Source organism: Caretta caretta, chromosome 4 (assembly GCF_965140235.1).
Source record: "Caretta caretta isolate rCarCar2 chromosome 4, rCarCar1.hap1, whole genome shotgun sequence".
Classification (NCBI taxonomy): domain Eukaryota; kingdom Metazoa; phylum Chordata; order Testudines; family Cheloniidae; genus Caretta; species Caretta caretta.
Window position 1 is genome coordinate 87,935,314 of NC_134209.1, and position 21,158 is coordinate 87,956,471.

The window sequence follows — 21,158 nt, forward strand, 5'->3', positions numbered from 1 at the left end:
AAGACTTGGCAGAAAAATGCTGAAGAGAAATTTGGGTAAGGTAAACAGGAGGTTAACCTGTCTGTTAAGTTTAGTGTCTAGAAACTGTGTTATGATTTTGTTTTACATGTAACTATTTGTTTCCAGTATTCTTACTCACCGTTACTTGAATCTTGAATCTTTGATCATAAATTTATGCTTGTTTTCACTATAAATATATCTAAAAGCTGTGGTGTTAAGTCAGGTGGTGGTCCTGAGCTGAATCTTACATGCTGAACTGTTCTCTTACTTTAGGAACAGTGGGCCTGATAATTTTTTGAGTGTTCAGTGGATAAGGGGCTGGGCACTGCTGGGAATGCTCTGAGAATTCAGGACTGGTGTGTGCCTATCACTGCCTGTACAGAGAGAGCGAGGCCTGGAAGGTGGAATTCGGGGAGCTAATCCATAGCAGGCACAGACAAGGCTGCCTCATTCCAAGGGCAGTGAGGTCAACCCTGAGTACTCCAGGGACGCATCACAGGAGGCACTCCAAGCTGTCTAGACAGTGAGCGGGTTTTGTTTCACACCATTAAACAAGACAGTGAAAGACTAGGTTAGCTTTCTGTTTTCTCTGTTTGGCTTTACTTTTGAAGAGGTGAAGGAACTCCATAAGTCTGGTCTTTCTATAAGCTTGCTCAAAAAGGCTTTCATTATACCTTGAAGCAGGAAGGGATGAGAACTGTGCTTTCTTTGTTTCAGCATGGAAAAAGGCTACAGTTTGTTTTGTTTTGGAGGAGCAAAGGAGCCCCAGTGATTGATTCATCACACCCACTCTGGGCTGCACTCGCAGAGGGATCCCAAGTGTTGAGATAGAGGAAGTGGTCTTGGGAGGCCAAGACAGGATTTTGGGAAGATGCATCCTGACCTCCTGCCTTTAGTAAGAAAGCTCCTAGTTTCAGTGTGGGACAAAAGTGCCCATTTGTCCTCGGCATTGAAGGTTCATCATGGGGTGTCTCTTTGACAGTCATACTGTTGGGATATCTTGCAGGGGCTTCCACTACCACTATTCTTGATATAATACAGACAAATAGATTTCTTCACACTCACAGAACTATTACTCTGGCATCTTGCTGAAGTACCTAATTCACATCTATAAAGAGAATACTGACACTCAATCTTTTTGATTGCTTGAATTTCCCTGAAAACACTGCAGGAGTTTTCTGAGAACCAATTAAGAAAATAGAAAATTTGGGTTTGTTTTTAAGATGATATTGCTCAGCAGAAAGGCTTTGTACAAACTTTCATAGACCTTACTCATAAAAGTTTCTTTCGAGATATTGGGAGTCAGATCAAGTGCAGTCTATTGTTTAGTTAAAAACAAGCGTCTCATACCTTGTGAACAGGATTAAAACAGTGGGCATAAATCATGAACTACGCTGTTCACATTTCAAAGGTCATATAGTTAAAGTACAGTACTGCCAACTGGTTTAGGGGAGTGATCAATGGAACTGAGTGTGCTATCGTGCTGAATGTCCTTCCTGTTGCCATCAACTACAAAAAAAAAAAAAAAAATTGAGGACCATGTTTAAAAGTATTCATGTGTCTAATTCTTTTCCAAGAGTTTACTCTAAGTAAAATACCTAGAACAAGTTTTTCCCAATTAACAAAAGTTGCTATTCATTAAATCTTTTCTCCCAGTGAGGACTGAAAATATTTCTGTAGATTTTACAAGGAAAAACAGGTAAAGTTTTAACACAGTACTAAGTATTCCCAGCTGAACATAAAGTTTGTACTTTTATGTTTAAATAAAACAAAGGGAACATTTTTCCTTATATAACTCTGCCAAAGGCAGCTTTAATTTGCATATTTATACAGGTTAAAGAAGACTATTTACTCTTCCGTTGAATAAAAGCAAGCAAAGCACTTACTAAAATAACCACTGGATTACTTGCTGCATTCATGGGTTTGTCTACACTACAAAATCAGGTCGTATAGAAGTAGATTTTTAGAAATCAATTTTATACACTTGATTGCGTATGTCCCCACTAAGCGCATTAAGTCAGCGGTGGGCGTCCTCACTACCAGGGCTAACATCGACTTACAGAGCGGTGCACTGTGGGTAGCTATCCCACAGTTCCCGCAGTCTCCACTGCCCATTGGAATTCTGGGTTAAGTGCCCAATGCCTGATGGGGCAAAAACATTGTCACGAGTGGTTTTGGGTACAAGTTGTCAGTCGCCCCTCCCTCCATGAAAGCAATGGCAGACAATCGTTTTGCGCCTTTTTTCCTGGGTTACCCATGCAGATGCCATACCATGGCAAGCATGGACCCCTCTCAGCTCACTGTCACCACTGCTGTTGTGAGCATTGTAAACACCTCGCATATTATCCTGAACTATATGCAGAACCGGGCTAAGAGACGTCAGCACGAAGAGGGTTTTGACAAGGACATGGACACAGATGTTCCTGAAAGCACGGGCTGTGGCAATTGGGACATCATGGCGGCAGTGGGGCTGGTTGATACAGTGGAATGCCGATTCTGGGCCAGGCAAACAAGCACAGACTGGTGGGACCACAGAGTGTTGCAGGTATGAGATGATTCACAGTGGCTGCGAAGCTTTCACATGCATAAGGCCACTTTCCTGGAACTCTGTGAGTTGCTTTCCCCAATCCTGAAGCACAGGAATATCAAGTTGAGAGCTGCCCTGACAGTTGGGAAGTGAGTGGCTATAGCCCAGGGGAAGCTTGCAACACCTGACTGCTACCAATCAATTGGGAATCAATTTGGAGTGGGCAAGTCTACTGTGGGGGTTGCTGTGATTCAAGTAGCCAGTGCAATCATTGACGTTCTGTTATCGAGGGTAGTGACTCTGGGAAATGCGCAGGTCATACTGGATGGCTTTGCTGCAATGGGGTTCCCTAACTGTGGTGGGGAGACAGATGGAATGCATATTTCCGTCTTGGCACCGGACCACCTTGCAAACCAGTACATAAACCGCAACAGGTACTTCTCAATGGTTTTGCAAGTGCTGGTGGATCACAAGGGACATTTCACCGACACCAATGTGGGATGGCCGGGAAAGTTGCACGACGCTTGCATATTTAGGAACACCAAGCTGTTCGAGCAGCTGCAAGAAGGGACTTACTTCCCAGACCATAAAATTACCATTGTGGATGTTGAAATGCCAATAGGTGTCCTTGGGGACCCAGCCTACCCCTTGCTTCCATGTCTCATGAAGCCATACAGAGGCAGCCTAGACAGTAGTAAGGAGCAGTTCAACTATAGGCTGAGCAAGTGCAGAATGGTGGTAGAATGTGCCTTTGGATATTTAAAAGCTCGCTGGCACTGTTTGCTGACTAGGTCAGCCTTCAGCGCAACCAACATTCCCATAGTTATTGCTGCTTGCTGTGTGCTCCATAATATCTGTGAGAGTAAGGGGGAGACATTTATGGCGGGGTGGGAAGTTGAGGCAATTAGAAGAGCACAGCTAGGCGTGCTGTGCATCAGAGAGGCTTTGAAAACCAGTTTCATGACTGGCCAGGCTACAATGTGACAGTTGTGTGTGTTTCTTCCTGATGCAAACCCGCCCCCTTTGTTTATTTTAATTCTAATTGCCAGGCGATTTGCCTCAACTTCCCACCCCGCCATAAATGTCTCCCCCTTACTCTGGAGTGGAGTGGCTGGGTGCCTGGAGGCTCCCCACTCCCCGCGTTCTTGGGCGTCTGGGTGAGGCGGAAATGGAACTTGGGGAGGAGGGCATGCGGTTATACAGTGGATGCAGTGGGGGTCTGTGCTCTTGTTGGCTTTCCTGCAGCTGCAACAGACACTTCATCATGTCCTTTTGCTTCCCCAACAGATGCTTCATCATTTGCTTCATGTCCGTTTGCTTCCCCATTAGCCTAAGCATCGCATCCCGCCTCCACTCTTCGCACTCACTTAATTCTTTCCTGGCTTGTGCCACTGAATGCCTCCATGCATTCAGCTGGACCCTATCAGTGCGAGAGGACTCCGTGAGCTCAGCAAACATGTCATCGTGAGTGCAGTTTTCTCGCCTTCTAATCTGCGATAACCTCAGGGATGGAGATGAAATGGGGAGCATTGAAACATTTGCATCTGGAGGGAGATAAAAAGGGAGAGTAAAATTTAAGATGATGCATTTCTGAAAACAAAAGGGAGACTCTTTCACAGTGAACCAAGCAATTCACAGCAGACAGCACATGTGCTTTAGGTACAAGGTCGCATTTTGCCTTTTATATTGAGCACCTGCCGGTATGGTGACCCATCAAACACACATGGCTGGGCAACAGAATTCGGTATCCAGGCAGCCATAGTAAGCCTTTTGGTATGCAGAGTTGGCTTCTTACACCTTCATAACATGTGGGAATGTTTTCAAACTGCAGCACCCTCCTTTCCCAGAACAAGGAATGGGTTGGGTTTCACATTTAAAAGGAGGAGCTGTAGGTTTCGGGTGGATGTGCAGCACACACCTCCCACCAGCCCTCTGCGTGGCTATGCTCCAGGATGATCCCTTAACCTCTCTCCGCTGCCACATGGCTATTCTCTGGGATGATCCCTTTTAGCCAAGCGCAAACAACCCAGCATGAACGGGGTCCTTTTACAGTTCCCTTACAAAAATTCCCCTATTTCAACCAGGTGACGATGAGTGATATCAGTCTATTGAGGCTAACACAGAAAGATATAGACCGAATGTTGCTTGAATGCGACCAAAACCCAGGACCATTCGCTGCCATGCTTTGTGCTGCAATGATTCCAGAATACTTGCTACTGGCTTGGCGTGGTAAAGTGTCCTACCATGGAGGACGAAATAAGGCAGCCCTCCCCAGAAACCTTCTGCAAAGGCTTTCAGAGTACCTCCAGGAAAGCTTCATGGAGATGTCCCTGGAGGATTCCTGCTCCATCCCCAGACATGTGAACAGACTTTTCCAGAAGCTGTACTGGCTGCGAATGCATCCCAATTCTTCAGGGCAAATCAAACACTAAACACAATTGCTTTTAAACCCTGTACTGTAGTTACAAATGTGCACTCATCAGAGGTGACTTCTCCAGATTCAGGGTTGGGAATCCCAACTTGGGGGGGTATTGGCTCCAGGGTGATGAAAAGGTCCTGGCTGCCAGGGAGAACGGATTCACCACTTGCCTGCTGCGCACTCTCCTCCTCCTCCTCTTCCTCATCCACAAAATCCTCCTCCCTGTTGCGTGAGACTCCCCCCTTGCAGGTGTGGTGAGATAGTGGTAGGCTCCCCCGCTAGAATGCCATGCAGCTGATCATAGAAGCGGCATGTATGGGGTTCTGACCCGGAGCAACCACTTGCCTCCTTTGTCTTTTGGTAGGCTTGCCTGAGCTCCTTAACTTTCACATGGCACTGCTGTGTGTCCCTGTTGTAGCCTCTCTCCAACATACCCTGTGAGATTTTGGCATATGTATTTGCATTTCTTCTTTTTGATCAGAATTCGGCCTGCACAGATTCTTCTCCCCATACAGCAATCAGGTCTAGTGTCTCGCTTTTGGTCCATGCTGGAGCTTGTTTACGATTCTGGGGTGACTGCATGGTCACCTGTGCTGCTGAGCAAGATCCCCTGGGAGAATAACATGAGGGGGAAATGAGTCCAGGAGAGCTGACTTTATTTTAAAGAATCCTTATTGAGGTTACAGGGACAAACCATCCTGATGTGTAGAAAGAATAGTAAATATGGCAGGCGACCAGCTTGGCTTAACAGTGAAATTCTTGCTGATCTTAAACACAGAAAAGAAGCTTACAAGAAGTGGAAGATTGGACAAATGACCAGGGGTCAGTATAAAAATATTGCTCAGGCATGCAGGAGTGAAATCAGGAAGGCCAAATCACACCTGGAGTTGCAGCTAGCAAGAGATGTTAAGAGTAACAAGAAGGGTTTCTTCAGGTATGTTAACAACAAGAAGAAAGTCAAGGAAAGTGTGGGCCCCTTACTGAATGAGGGAGGCAATCTAGTGACAGAGGATGTGGAAAAAGCTAATGTACTCAATACTTTTTTTGCCTCTGTCTTCACGAACAAGGTCAGCTCCCAGACTGGGCAGTGGGATTACAATGGACGAGAAGCTAGATATGAGTCAACAGTGTGCCCTTGTTGCCAAGAAGGCCAATGGCATTTTGGGATGTATAAGTAGGGGCATTGCCAGCAGATCGAGGGACGTGATCATTCCCCTCTATTCGACACTGGTGAAGCTTCATCTGGAGCACTGTGTCCAGTTTTGGGCCCCACACTACATGAAGGATGTGGAAAAATTGGAAAGAGTCCAGCGGGGGGCAACAAAAATGATTAGGGGACTGGAACACATGACTTACGAGGAGAGGCTGAGGGAACTGGGATTGTTTAGTCTACAGAAGAGAAGAATGAGGGGGGATTTGATAGCTGCTTTCAACTACCTGAAAGGTGGTTCCAAAGGGGATGGATCTAGACTATTCTCAGTGGTAGCGGATGACAGGACAAGGAGTAATGGTCTCAAGTTGCAGTGGGGGAAATTTAGGTTGGATATCAGGAAAAACTTTTTCACTAGGAGGGTGGTGAAACACTGGAATGTGTTAGGGAGGTGGTGGAATCTCCTTCCTTAGACATTTTTAAGGTCAGGCTTGGAAAAGCCCTGGCTGGGATGATTTAATTGGGAATCGGTCCTGCTTTGAGTAGGGGGTCGAACTAGATGACCTCCTGAGGTCCCTTCCAACCCTGATATTCTATGATTCTATGAGTGCTGCTTAGTTCGCCATGCTGACCAAACAGGAAATGAAATTCAAAAATTCCCGGGGTTTTTCCTGTGTATCTGGCTAGTGCATCGGAGTTCAAAGATCTGTCCAGAGTGGTCACAATGGAGCACTCTGGGATAGCTCCCAGAGGCCAATACCGTCAATTTGTGTCTGCACGACCGCAAATTCGACCCAGCAAGGTCGATTTTAGTGCTACTCCCCTCGTCAGGGAGGAGTACAGAAGTCAATTTTAAGAGTCCTTTAGGCCGACAGAATGGGGTTGGTTGTGTGGACGCAATCATTTTTAAATCGACCTAACATGGCTAAATTCAACCTAACCCTGTAGTGTAGACCAGGGCTAAGTTATATAGTATCATTTCAAATCATACTCATTATTATATCAGGACAAATTCTGCCTCCCAGTGGGCCTTAAACAGTGCAGAATTGGTACAGTTCCACTAAGGTTGGGGAGGGGGACTGGGCTGGGAACGTTTGGAGCCTGTCTGCATGCCCTGTGTGTCAAAGAACAAAGATCTGAAGAGAGAGGCTTTGGCGAGAGGAATGGTGCTGCTGGGTCTGTAAACCATCCCCTCATAGGAAGGCACAACAGCTGAAGATTCAAGAGTGGTCATGGAGCAGCTGCAGGCTGCAAGCCAAGACTGACCTCTCTAGTGCATATTTTATTTATGCATGCTATATGCTGCATCTAGAATTTGTGCCATAAGTGTTCACTCATTATGAATTCTGCAATATCAGAGGAAGTATATCTTTCTTTTTTCTCAAAAAGAAAAGGAGTACTTGTAGCACCTTAGAGACTAACCAATTTATTTGAGCATGAGCTTTCGTGAGCTACAGCTCACTTCATCGGATGCATACCGTGGAAAGTACAGAAGACGTTTTTATACACACAAACCATGAAAAAATGGGTGATTATCACTACAAAAGGTTTTCTCTCCCCCCACCCCACTCTCCTGCTGGTAATAGCTCTATCACTAATTATTAGCTTATTATTATTATTATTATTATTATCACTATTATTATTAGTGATAGAGCTATTACCAGCAGGAGAGTGGGGTGGGGGGAGAGAAAACCTTTTGTAGTGATAATCACCCATTTTTTCATGGTTTGTGTGTATAAAAACGTCTTCTGTACTTTCCACGGTATGCATCCGATGAAGTGAGCTGTAGCTCACGAAAGCTCATGCTCAAATAAATTGGTTAGTCTCTAAGGTGCTACAAGTACTCCTTTTATTTTTGCGAATACAGACTAACACGGCTGTTACTCTGAAACCTTTCTTTTTTCTGATACTTTTCTATTTTGTCTTCCTTGTCTGTTGGCTTTATTTTCAGAAACTATGAAATAAAATTTAAATTATTATTATTATTTTTAAATGATTATGGTCGGAGGTGGAAGAGAAGGGATTTGATCGGAATGTCATCAGTGTCTCCACATGATGAACTGAAGCAAAATTATGTAACTTGAATTGATCTCTCCATTTGTTTTATAAACTGAAACATCAAATTATATTATTTCTTTTAGGATCAGTGTGTGATTAGAAAGTGGGCATTAATTACTATTGGTCGACAATTATGCCATTTTAAAAACCTCTTTTAAACCTCAAGAGTGGCAACATCAGCACATTTCTGACATCAGTCAGACCACCACTTTGCTAGCTCAGTGCTAATGCATATTTTCAGTCTGAAAACTTCTATTCCTTGCCACAATCACTCATTGTAAAGAGAGCTTTTCTTGTCAGATGTAGGAAGTGATGTTAGTGCACACACAATCACTAACCTTACTGAGAACATTAGGAAATAAACTTCAGTCTCCTGTCTCCAAAACTGTGTTACATGAAACATATAGCTTTGTGAACCACTAAACAGGTGTCATTTATTTTTCAAAGTTATGTTCATGTTATTTGTGTGGCTGCATAAGTCTCCAGATTTTTTAAAAAGTAGTTTCTATAGAGGCAGTAAATGGGAATGGAATTTGTCATCCTGGAAAACGCTAAAGATCAGCAAAAGTAGAATTACTGTAGATCTGACCTTCCTTCTTCATTACTGACTGCCAGAACGAAAAGTGAGTAAAAGACTGAGCACTCTGCAACAAAAGCAAGAACTTACTGGAATGGATACTGACCAAGGACTGTACTTACAAACTATTTTGGGCAGCATTTAAAATGCTCAAGATAGTTAAGACCAAAGCAGACTGTGAAGAACTTCAAAAAGATCTCACAAAACTAAGTGATTGGGCAACAAAATGGCAAATGAAATTTAATGTGGATAAATGTAAAGTAATGCGCATTGGAAAAAATAACCCCAACTATACATACAATATGATGGGGACTAATTTAGCTACAACTAACCAGGAGAAAGATCTTGGAGTCATCGTGGATAGTTCTCTGAAGACGTCCACGTGGTGTGCAGCGGCAGTCAAAAAAGCAAACGGGATATTAGGAATCATTGAAAAAGGGACAGAGAATAAGATGGAGAATATCTTATTGCCCTCATATAAATCCATGGTACACTCACATCTTGAATACTGCATACAGATGTGGTCCCCTCATCTCAAAAAAGATATATTGACATTAGAAAAGATTCAGAAAAGAGCAACTAAAATGATTAGGGGTTTGGAACAGGTCCCATATGAGGAGAGATTAAAGAGTCTAGGACTTTTCATCTTGGAAAAGAGGAGACTAATGGGGGATATGATAGAGGTATATAAAATCATGAGTGGTGTGGAGAAAGTGACTAAGGAAAAGTTATTTACTTGTTCCCATAATATAAGAACTAGGGGCCACCAAATGAAATTAATGGGCAGCAGGTTTAAAACAAATAAAAGGAAGTTCTTCTTCACTCAGCGTACAGTCAACCAGTGGAACTCCTTGCCTGAGGAGGTGGTGAAGGCTAGGACTATAAGAGGGTTTAAAATAAATTATAAATTCATAGAATCATATAATCATAGAATATCAGGGTAGGAAGGGACCTCAGGAGGTCATCTAGTCCAACCCCCTGCTCAAAGCAGGACCGATCCCCAATTAAATCATCCCAGCCAGGGCTTTGTCAACCCTGACCTTAAAAATGTCTAAGGAAGGAGACTCCACCACCTCCCTAACGCATTCCAATGTTTCACCACCCTCCTAGTGAAAAAGTTTTTCCTAATATCCAACCTAAATCTCCCCAAGTGCAACTTGAGACCATTACTCCTTGTTCTGTCATCTGCTACCACTGAGAACAGTCTAGAGCCATCCTCTTTGGAACCCCCTTTCAGGTAGTTGAAAGCAGCTATCAAATCCCCCCTCATTCTTCTCTTCCGTAGACTAAACATCCCCAGTTCCCTCAGCCTCTCCTCATAAGTCATGTGTTCCAGTCCCCTAATCATTTTTGTTGCCCTCCGCTGGACTCTTTCCAATTTTTCCACATCTTTCTTGTAGTGTGGGGCCCAAAACTGGACACAGTGCTCCAGATGAAGCTTCACCAGTGTCGAATAGAGGGGAATGATCACGTCCCTCGATCTGCTGGCAATGCCCCTACTTATACATCCCAAAATGCCATTGGCCTTCTTGGCAACAAGGGCACACTGTTGACTCATATCCAGCTTCTCGTCCACTCTAACCCCTAAATCCTTTTCTGCAGAACTGCTGCCTAGCCATTCGGTCCCTAGTCTGTAACGGTGCATTGGATTCTTCTGTCCTAAGTGCAGGACTCTGCACTTGTCCTTGTTGAACCTCATCAGATTTCTTTTGGCCCAATCCTCCAATTTGTCTAGGCCCTCTGTATCCTATCCCTACCCTCCAGCATATCTACCTCTCCTCCCAGTTTAGTGTCATCTGCAAACTTGCTGAGGGTGCAATCCACACCATCCTCCAGATCATTTATGAAGATATTGAACAAAACCGGCCCCAGGACCGACCCTTGGGGCACTCCGCTTGATACCGGCTGCCAGCTAGACATGGAGCCATTGATCACTACCCGTTGAGCCCAACAATCTAGCCAGCTTTCTATCCACCTTATAGTCCATTCATCCAGCCCATACTTCTTTAACTTGCTGGCAAGAATACTGTGGGAGACAGTGTCAAAAGCTTTGCTAAAGTCAAGGAACAACACGTCCACTGCTTTCCCTTCATCCACAGAGCCAGTTATCTCATCACAGAAGGCAATTAGATCAGTCAGGCATGACTTGCCCTTGGTGAATCCATGCTGACTGTTCCTGATCACTTTCCTCTCATCTAAGTGCTTCAGAATTGATTCCTTGAGGACCTGCTCCATGAGTTTTCCGGGGATTGAGGTGAGGCTGACTGGCCTGTAGTTCTCCAGATCCTCATTCTTCTCTTTTTTAAAGATGGGCACTACATTAGCCTTTTTCCAGTCGTCCGGGACTTCCCCCGATCGCCATGAGTTTTCAAAGATAATGGCCAATGGCTCTGCAATCACATCCGCCAACTCCTTTAGCACTCTCGGATGCAATGCATCTGGCCCCATGGACTTGTGCATGTCCAGATTTTCTATATAGTCCTGAACCAGTTCTTTCTCCACAGAGAGCTGGTCACCTCCTCCCCATGCTGTGCTGCGCAGTGCAGTAGTCTGGGAGCTGACCTTGTTCGTGAAGACAGAGGCAAAAAAAGCATTGAGTACAAAGCTTTTTCCACATCCTCTGTCACTAGGTTGCCTCCCTCATTCAGTAAGGGGCCCACACTTTCCTTGACTTTCTTCTTGTTGTTAACATACCTGAAGAAACCCTTCTTGTTACTCTTAACATCTCTTGCTAGCTGCAACTCCAGGTGTGATTTGGCCTTCCTGATTTCACTCCTGCATGCCTGAGCAATATTTTTATACTGACCCCTGGTCATTTGTCCAATCTTGCATTTCTTGTAAGCTTCTTTTTTGTGTTTAAGATCAGCAAGGATTTCACTGTTAAGCCAAGCTGGTCGCCTGCCATATTTACTATTCTTTCTACACATCAGGATGGTTTGTCCCTGTAACCTCAATAAGGATTCTTTAAAATACAGCCAGCTCTCCTCATGGAGGTTAAGTCCATTAATGGTTATTAGCCAGGATGGGTAAGGAATGGTGTCCTAGCCTCTGTTTGTTAGAGGGTGCAGATGGATGGCAGGAGAGAGATCACTTGATCATTATCTGTTAGGTTCACTCCCTCTGGGGCACCTGGCATTGGCAACTGTTGGTAGACAGGATACTGGGCTTGATGGACCTTTGGTCTGACCCAGTATGCCCATTTTTATGTTCTAGGTAGAGATTAGGAACCATAACCAGCTTCCTTATGGTACCCTACTCTGCTGCATCAAGCAGATCTTAGCTGCAGGATAGAATTACCTGTTGCTTAAATTAAGATCAGGCATGCAAATTGTCATTTCCACTTCCTTTAAATGTACAAAGCCAGTGCTCAGAAGTTGCTTCATAACTGTCATTTGTTTCCCCATTTTTCCCCTATGGCAAGGTGAAGGGATACTACATAGTCTGTGGTGAAGAAAGGGTTAATTCTAGCTTAGTATCTCTCTCCCTGCACATTTGCTCAGTGGAAATGCTTCTAGAGTAGTTGCTTGGGAGATAGAGTGGCAAGAATGTGGTTAGGAAGGTAGGGCTCCAAATTTAGGGGCCACAGGATGGGAATGAACTGCCATGTGTGGAATTTGTTTAGTTTTCTGAGAGTTAAATTACTGCCTTTTCATGTAATGAACACTAACCCTTGAGGAAGAGACCTTTCTGACTATGACTTTGCTTTTGTTTTCTCTGAGTCATCCTTCTAGCTTAAAAACAGAAGTTTGGCAAAGTGTAGAATCCCTTGTAGGGCCCCTTGAAATCTCCATTATAAAAGCATTCCTCTGGGTATTGAAGCCGCCTCTGCACTAGAAAAGTTTTGTCAATATAGCAATTGGGGGTGTATGTATAGATGATGCTTGTACAGCAAAAAACTGCTTTTGCTGGAGTAGCTTAGTCAGAATATTTTCGCTGGTTCCTTGGGCGAAGTAAGCTCTTTTATCAGAGCACTTTTCTGCTAGTATAATCACACCTACACTAGGGCTTTTGCCAGTACAAAAATGTCACACATACACAAAATCACACCCTTAGCAGATATTGCTATACCAGCAAAGTTTCCAGTAGTGACATTGCCTTAATGATTTCCTGTACCAAGCCTCACATCACTTGATACATCTTGGAATCCTGACACTTTGCCTGCACTCCATGAGTTCCAGGGAACAACTTTGAGTTTGTGGAAAAATGGCACTTCTGTCCTGCAGAGTAGCTGGAAAAGTAAGATTGTGGGACTGTAACTGAAAAATAGTCATTTTCTTTCTATAACCAAGATTTTCAAAATTAGGGCCCGACTGTTCACGCCTGATTTAGGCACTTACCTTATTATCAAAAGTGCTAAACACACACCTATTCCTGTTGGCCTTAGGTTAGATCAAGGGGTGTTTCTGGATGTCAGTTTATAGGAAAATCAGGAAAATGCTTAAATATGGAGGTGGGAGGGGGGATTTTCAGAAGTGCCTAAGGGTTTTAGGAGCATAAGTCCGAAAGCGCGTGCTCCTAAAACCATAAGGTATGTTTGAAAATGACTCCCAAAGGAGCTTAACATTAGGGTTTCATTTTTCACATTTTGGCCCATTTGAAGATTAGGCCAAGTGGCAGTTGACCAACTGATTGAAAGTGTACAATGACGTCAACAGTACTAAGTGTCTGTTGAGACAGTCATTTTTAGAGTATAAGAGTTCTGGCAACATCAGAAGACACTTTTCAAATAGTTTTCTCATACTCTGCCATTAAAACATGCTGTTCCTGGCTCTTACTTGGTGAGAGGAGCTGTGTCTAGATTCTTGATTCCAAAGAAATAGTGAAATACTAGGTGTCATGCACACATTTTATTATGAACAGTTTTTTTTCTATTTCTTAATTTAAAATAAATTGTCACCCACAGTTGGCTTACATGTTGGAACAGCGATGTCTACTTTTGAAAAAAATTGACATGTAGCACATTGTGTGAATACAATACCCTCTATACCTACTATAGATATATATAGCAAGAAATCCATTTCAAATGCTAAGATATAACTGTCTGTATTATCACCAGGGATATAGTGTGCATTTGGAGAGGAGGAAAAAATAAATGCTTATCAATAGTAAAACAGCAGTAAGGGGGAAAATTAATTACATAGATGTGAGTCCAAGCTATTGTTTGGGATCGAAAGCAGGTCACTGAATAGTGTCAGTTGTGTCATGTCTTATCATGGTGGTAAGGCATGTATTGCCTTACCTGAGTATATTTCCTGCATTTGTTCTTTCTGCTGTAAATGAATATTTCTGTGAAGGCAGAGTTGGTTAATTCTATCAACTGCTCAGAACTGGAAGGAGATACCTCTAGCTTTCATAGCCTCAGAATTATTTTTTAATCATTTTTGGGGCAACAATATATCTTGTTTGGTAAGGTTAAGACAATGAGAGGATGTCTCCAGACAGGTCTAGCAGCATAAGAAATTTGAACCTTCTAGCCATAGGTGCCAACTCCCTCAGTTCCCTGGGGGGTACTCGACCCCTGCTCTGCTCCAGGTCCCACCCCCACTCCACACCTTTCCCCAAGTCTCTGCTCCCACCCTGCCTCTTCCTGATCCCACCCATCCTGCCTCCCCCCACACCCCACAGCCTCTCCTGCTCGCCACTGAACAGCTGATCTGTGGCGGGCAGGAGGCACTGGGGGCAGGGTGGTGAGGCGCTGATCCACAGGACTGCTGGTGGGTGTTGAGCAGCCAATATTTTTCCCCATGGGTACTCCAGAGCTGGAGCACCTACAATAGACCTGAATGTTTTTCACGTTACAGCCTTGGATAAAAAGAAAGATTTAGTGCCATCTGCTTTTGAATGTAAGATTACATAGCCCATCAGATGCTTATATCCACTCCCCACACACACAATAAAAAAGAAGTTCATTCAAGACAAGCACAGTATTTGTAAATAGTGTCCAAAATCTGTTATGACTATGTGGGAAATAAAATATGAGATGTACAAAATACATAGTATTTGTAGTCTCCATTGATTTTTTTATGGTGGTATTCAAAGAGAAGTACAACAGTTATAGTAAACAGTACATACAGTATGTACTGTGTATATTTCTCCAACATAGATTGTATTTCCATAATGTACCCTGTATATTGTTGATGTATAACTTGCTGCTTGACAAAACCAAAATAATTTGTTTTGTGATATAGTAACATGTAATTATTCTGGATCAAGGAACAGAACAATTTTATTTCTTGTGGTACATACAATTATGATTCAGACACTGACATTTTCATTTCTTTTCCAAAGGAATTTTTAATTGCTGGTGTGAATTGCAATAACTTTCTAACTGGAACCTAAACAGATGATCAATTACAGATAAAGTGAATATTTTTTGCTTGAATGAATAAGGATTCCATATTGTCTTCTGTATAACTTGTGCACATAAAGAGTAAGGCTAGAGTTTAAAAGAATGTGAAGGCTAAAAAATAGAAATCAGATGCACTCTCAAAATCAAGCGTCAGACTTTTTGACGGATTTGTACTGAAAGTTTTACTCCTTGTTAAAGTAATTTGATCATCCGAATTGGCAGAGATCAAAAGAAGAGAGAGATAAATAGTTCAGAGTGGCAGGAGAGAGCACTGGAAATCAAAAGGAGGTACATTTGGTAGATGAGTGGCTCATTTTCACAAGCAACCAATGTTGACAATGACTTTAGTAGCATTACTGGCTAGCCTTACGGTGTTTGCAGGTGTTTTGGAAATGCTACTCTCAGCTTCAGAAGAAATTATTGCAGACTAAATTGGCTGCAATTCTGCGCCAAATCAGTTGTTGTTAGGACACCTCAAGGCTGCAGGTGGCACATAGTGATTCATTAGGTGGCAATCTTCCCCCATGTCAATACGAAGCTGGAGGCCCAGCATGGTTCTAGTGGCATTGTGCTTCTAGAGCATGCCATTGTTTTGAATATGTTGTAAAACTAAGGGCCTGGTCCATGTGTGGTCTCTGCAGATTCCATGGTCCATTTTGTAAAAATAGGGGTTTAGTCTCAGTGTCTGCCCACATTTCAAACTAGGCATTATATGGTGCTTGATTTAAATTCTCCATGCATTTTAACTGAATTCTTCACCTGTGTGTCTTCTCTTCTAATCCCAAGTTTCTATGTAGTATTGCTGTGACCATTATAGTGAATCTTACTTTGTGTTATTGGTGAGTAATAAATGGTGTCCTTAATGTTATATAACAAAGCATACTGCCCTTTAAGGGCAGGTGCAGGGCTAGCTTGTCTATCACAGGACCTTGGCCCCTTTCTGGCGAGGCATTCTGGGACTTGTAGTTCCCTGGGATCATGTAATGATAGGCTGAGTCAAGGGCTGCTGGGAAAAGCAACAGGATAATAAAACCAATCCACTGGGGCAATGTGACTCTGAGAGAAGGGAGTTCTCCCAATGGGAGCCCTGAATAGGCACAGCTGTGGTTGTTAGGTGTCTCCTGGCAAGAGTCTATTGAAGAAACCTGAGTGGAGTTTGGTCAGAAGCTAGTGAGGAGGCTAGAACTGCCTGGAACTATTGTGGATCTCTGTACTCAAGAAGGGTGAAAAGATTTTTCACAGATCTTAGTGAGACATCTGTGGGGGAATTTCCTATGAAAGTACTGGAAAATAACTTGCCTGTTAATAACCCAGACCCCAGGAGGGGAGAGTGTATTTGGGAACTTCAGTGGGTAATATGTGAATACCCCAGAGCCAGAAGGATGGAAACTGAGGCTTACCTAAACACCGTGTAATGTAGCAGTAAGTAAGACCACATTCTTTATGTATTGGGAACATTCTTTTAGTGTAACTCCTATTTTAAATTGCTCACAACTCTCTCAAATATGTACATGAAACTTTCTAGGTTTTGGTTTGGGCCAAAGTGGGATTTTTGTTTGTTTTGGAAAACTTGGGGAAATACCATTCAACTACTTTGACTTGTTAGAGAATAAAAAAATCATTTTCAGCTTTTTGAGACACTTTGTGTATGAATATCTCAAGAAAAACTAAAACTTTTAGCTGAGGTTAATCATTAGTAACATTCTAGTTATTAAACACATGTGTGGTACCTAACCATAATGAGCCAAGTTCCCCAGGCCCCTGGATAAATCACACCTACAGCAATTGCCTTCAGCAACATCCTTCCCATGTCTTCATAAACAAATGGGTCTCTGCAATAGATTTTACTATATGAGCTTCAACTTTCCCTGCTACCTTTAGGCTCATAATTCAGAATAATTTCAAATTATTTAGGAATATTCTGTACTTCTCATTATTTTTTCCATTTAATCAGTTTCTGAAAAAGTGTAGCTGGTGAGTGTCAACTAATAATGTATATGATATTCCTGAATTCATTTAACAAAAAAAACACAGCATTTGAACTTAAAAATGAAAATGTTGCATGTGGCTATTAATAATTATTCCTAGAGTGCATAGAAGTCCCAGTGAAGACTAGGATCCTATGTGGTCAAACAAAGAATAAGATTTTGCAAATAGACAAGACAGTTGCAGGGTGGGGGAAAGAGATATAACCTACAAGAAACATAAACAGAGTGGTGGTTTGCAATCATCATGTTCGTTCCAAAGGTTTTGGTTTGTTCTATATGTCTATGGTTCTCTTCAATAATGTGGCATAGTTTTTTTATTTTTATGTGGGCAAAGGAGGGAAGAGAGAGGCTCCAAAGCTTGTTTGACTTGGACCCCAGCAAACCATGAGAGGGAGTGAGTTCCAAAGGCAGGGTTCCCTAGTTGAGAGAGCTTTGCTGCGTGCCTGTGGAGTGTTCCACCCAGAGGTCTCCTCCCTTTTTGGATTGGAGTTCTGTTCACAATATATCCACTGTTTTGCTTCCCTTAATCCTTTCTCTCACCTCTTACCGTGCCCTGACAGGCTTATTATACTTACAATGGACTTCAGCCAGCATCCCCCCCTTCCATCTCTTTCTGTTTCTGTTGGGTTTGCTTTCCATATTTTTCTATTTTTTCTAACTATTCTGCTACTTTTCTCCTTTTCTTCTGCCCCATTTGGTCACCGGCTTTCTTTTTCAGCCTTCAAATTTCCTCCTTCCTCTCTCCTATCTTGCCAGTTCCTTCCCATATCTTTTTTCCCCAGTTTCCTCCAATCCTTCTCTCTTTCTCTCTCTCTCTACTTCCCTCTCACCCTGTTTCCAACCTACATCTCGCTCTTTCTACTCCTTCCTCATTTCCCTGGACTTGTCTATGCATGAAAATGGCATTTTTTCCTGCCTACTCACTGCCTCCAGTAACAGCCCCATGCCTCAGAAAAGCTCACCCCTTTGGTCTATCAGACTGTCAGTGATTAGCAGCATTGTTCCATTGTCTAACAATTAGCAAAGCAATGTTCCATTGTAATTTAAACCCATAGTTCCCTCAAACATCCACAATTCTTCAATGTATACACAGAATGTTCTTCTAATTATGCTCATACTTGTCTTTAGCAACAACATGAGGGGCTGGAAAAAAGAAGGCCCCAGGTCGCCCCAAAGAACTGAAGTTTGCATAATCTTCCCCTAACCTCTTACCTGTCTAAGGTTGTAAAATATTTTAAGATCCTTTGGTAGATCCTAGATGAAATGAGCTAATTATATGTAAATTGTTCATTCCTGACCACCTTGAGTAAAGAGCCGCTAGCAACCTTAATTTCTGCTTTTCTGCCTTAAGAGCACTGCTCACATTTGTCTTAGTACTGTATGTGTTGATGATTGCAGGAAGTTAGGAATTACAGCCCGAAGTGATTTGTGTGCAGAGACTTAATCTGCAGAATGAGTTGGTGCCTCAGTCTGGTAAGAGCCTCTTGACCGAGAAATATTACAGCGGGAAGAGGAAGCTGGGTAGGGGAAATGGTTTAAAGAAGAAAGTGTGAATTAAAGTGTTAGCTATAAATATAAGTTTAAGGACAGAGCAATTGAAATCACAAATCATAATCTCATAAATATGTTTGCGTTTCTATGAATAATTAGTTAAAATCCACTGGAAAACTCACAAGATTAGGCAACTACAATCTTCTTTTTTTTCCCCTCCCCCTGTCCTCTTACCAAGGAAGTTTGCTTCAGACACCCCATCGCTAGAAAACAAAATGTACATTACCGAAGGAAATATTCTCTGAGATTCCAGTTTTAGTTTTCCAACAGCTGATCTTTTTTTTTTCTGTATCCCTTGTTGATTTGTTTCAAAGATGAAGTATTGCTTTTTCTCACTCCCAGTTCCAGATTATTATTGTAACCGTAACACTGGATATCCGGTTGTTACAACAGAAGCAATCTTGGCTGACACACTCTGGAGCTTTGAAATATACAAGAGAGACATTTTTCAAAAGAACTCCTTTTAACCGTCTAGCCTTTTAAAGCTTGTCTGGAACAGTTTTATGACTGACTCTTCCCTCCCCCCCCTTTTAAAAAGTATACGTAAATTATCAGTCTTGGGCTCTCTTTTCATTTTAATTACAAAGAGTTTGACACCCATTAGGTCCCTTTCTCCTTCCCCTCCCCTTTTCCCCTCCCCCTGAAGTCCTGCCCTCTGCTGAGGAGCCCCTCTTTAATCAGGAAGCAAGTTGTGGCTAGCACTCACAAGGGCGTGCTGAAGACAGAGCAAACAGAAAGAAAGAGGAACAACTCTGGAGTAAGCGTGGGAATAATGACCCCCATGCTCAGCATCTAGTAGCAGATAGGGACTAAAAAGAGGAAAGGAGGTAGAAAAGGAACACACTAAGTAATCGGGATCCAATGAGGGTGTGCTGAATGTTGCTGCTGTTTGGTTTATCTGGAGCCCCCAGATAGACCTGAATACTGTTGTGCTAACTGCTATGCCCATATAATAAGGTGCTTACAGGCTAAACTGAGACAGACAAGTGGGATAGATATAGAACAGCGTTGTCCTAATTCTTACAGATGAGAAACTAAAAAATTTGTATGACCTTGCCCAAGGTCACATAGTGTCTGGAGGAGCCGAGCCAGGAATTGCAGACAAATCTCCTGAGTCCCAGTGCAGAGACTTAACCATAATTCCTCACAAATATTAAATGTCTGTCTGCATGTATGTGGTGCTTAGATGAATTGTGTAAAACAACAATGAAGTGCAGAGGCTAGCACTTGTACAGGGTCCATAAGTAAGATTAATTGACCTTAGATGACCATTTCCATACTTCTCAGGGTTTGTGGGAGTGTGTGTTTTTTTTCCAAATAAAACTAACTTTGCATTTCCAAGGCATACACAGTTTAGTCGTCTTGTTTATGTTACAGTATTCTTTTAAGGCACTTCCCCAAAAATGTTAGTGTTGTTTCTGTTCATACCTAGATCATTGGCTCCCAACCTGTTGTGGGCTACATATGCAGCTCTCTGTGTTATGTGGGCCATGTGATAGATATACCATCTTTCCTACTGTGGCTGCCCTGTTGGGCACGTGGCACTCAATGCCTGATCCCAGACGGTCAGGAGCAGGAGTGATCCTACCCTCTAAGCCCTAGGGGACCCTAACTGGGAAGCCACCCATGGGACAAATTTCTACCCCATATCAGTTCTCCTCCCCCAGAGATGGAACTTAGAGGGCAGCCTCATGCTTTGGCTGTGAGCTCTGCGTACGGACATGGCCAGCAGGGGATGGGCAGATGGGCGCTGTCTGCTGCAGGCAGTCCAAGGCACGCTGGAGCATGTTCATCCCCACCAGAGGCAACACCTAGCTGTGGCTTTGGCTAGTGGGGGAACACATGCCCCCCCATTTCTCTGGACACCTCTGGCATGGATGCCCAGAAACGAGGAGGCAACGCTCCCCCTGTGGTGGCACTCAGTCATGCTTTTCTCTTCTCCCCCCTCCCCGCCTCATCCCCTTTTCTCTCCCCACTGCCCCCTACCCCATTCCTTCATTTCCCCCTTCCCCTTTCCTCTCCATACTGTCCTCTCGCCCCCCCCATTTTCCCCATCCCCTTCTCGTCACCCTGCCCTATCCCATCCCTCTTCCTTCCCCACTGCTTTGTCCTGTCCCAACACGGGTCCCCTTTCTCTACAATGGTGAAGATGATGATGATGTAGATGATGGGTGCTAGGACCCAGGAGGCAGCGTACTGGAGCTACCAGCTCAGCAGGGGAGAGGTGCTGAATGAGCTGGAGCAGTGTTGGAAGGACAGAACCTCTCTACCCGCAGCAGGATGAGCAGAGCAACCCATGCGCGGTGCTCACAGAAATGGGGGATGAGAAGATGGTACGGTGGCAATGCCCCACCAAACTACGCCCATGGCTGGCGTGGGTTGATAATCCAGCAACCCTACAGTGCACATAGCTTGACTGCGAGCAACCTGCAGATTGATAACCACTGAGCTAGGTCAACAAACTTTTTATGTAAGTGTGGAAACTTCATTACTTTTTAAAAGACATTTAACTATTGCTCAGCAACAAGAGTCCGAGATC

The 21,158-nt window shown here is 43.3% G+C and overlaps 1 protein-coding gene and 1 long non-coding RNA gene across 36 annotated transcripts in view; one reads left to right on the forward strand and one right to left on the reverse strand.

Moving 5' to 3' along the window:
• The window catches only part of TENM3 (teneurin transmembrane protein 3), a 2,220,601-nt gene that overhangs the window by 583,403 nt on the left and 1,616,040 nt on the right, over positions 1–21,158 (forward strand). The gene's annotated exons all lie outside the window — the stretch shown is intronic.
• Positions 1,781–19,225, reverse strand: LOC142071772 (uncharacterized). The gene is made up of 2 exons (XR_012667965.1): positions 18,846–19,225; positions 1,781–4,071 (listed from the first exon to the last, which is right to left on the reverse strand). It is a non-coding gene; the product is annotated as an uncharacterized LOC142071772 (long non-coding RNA).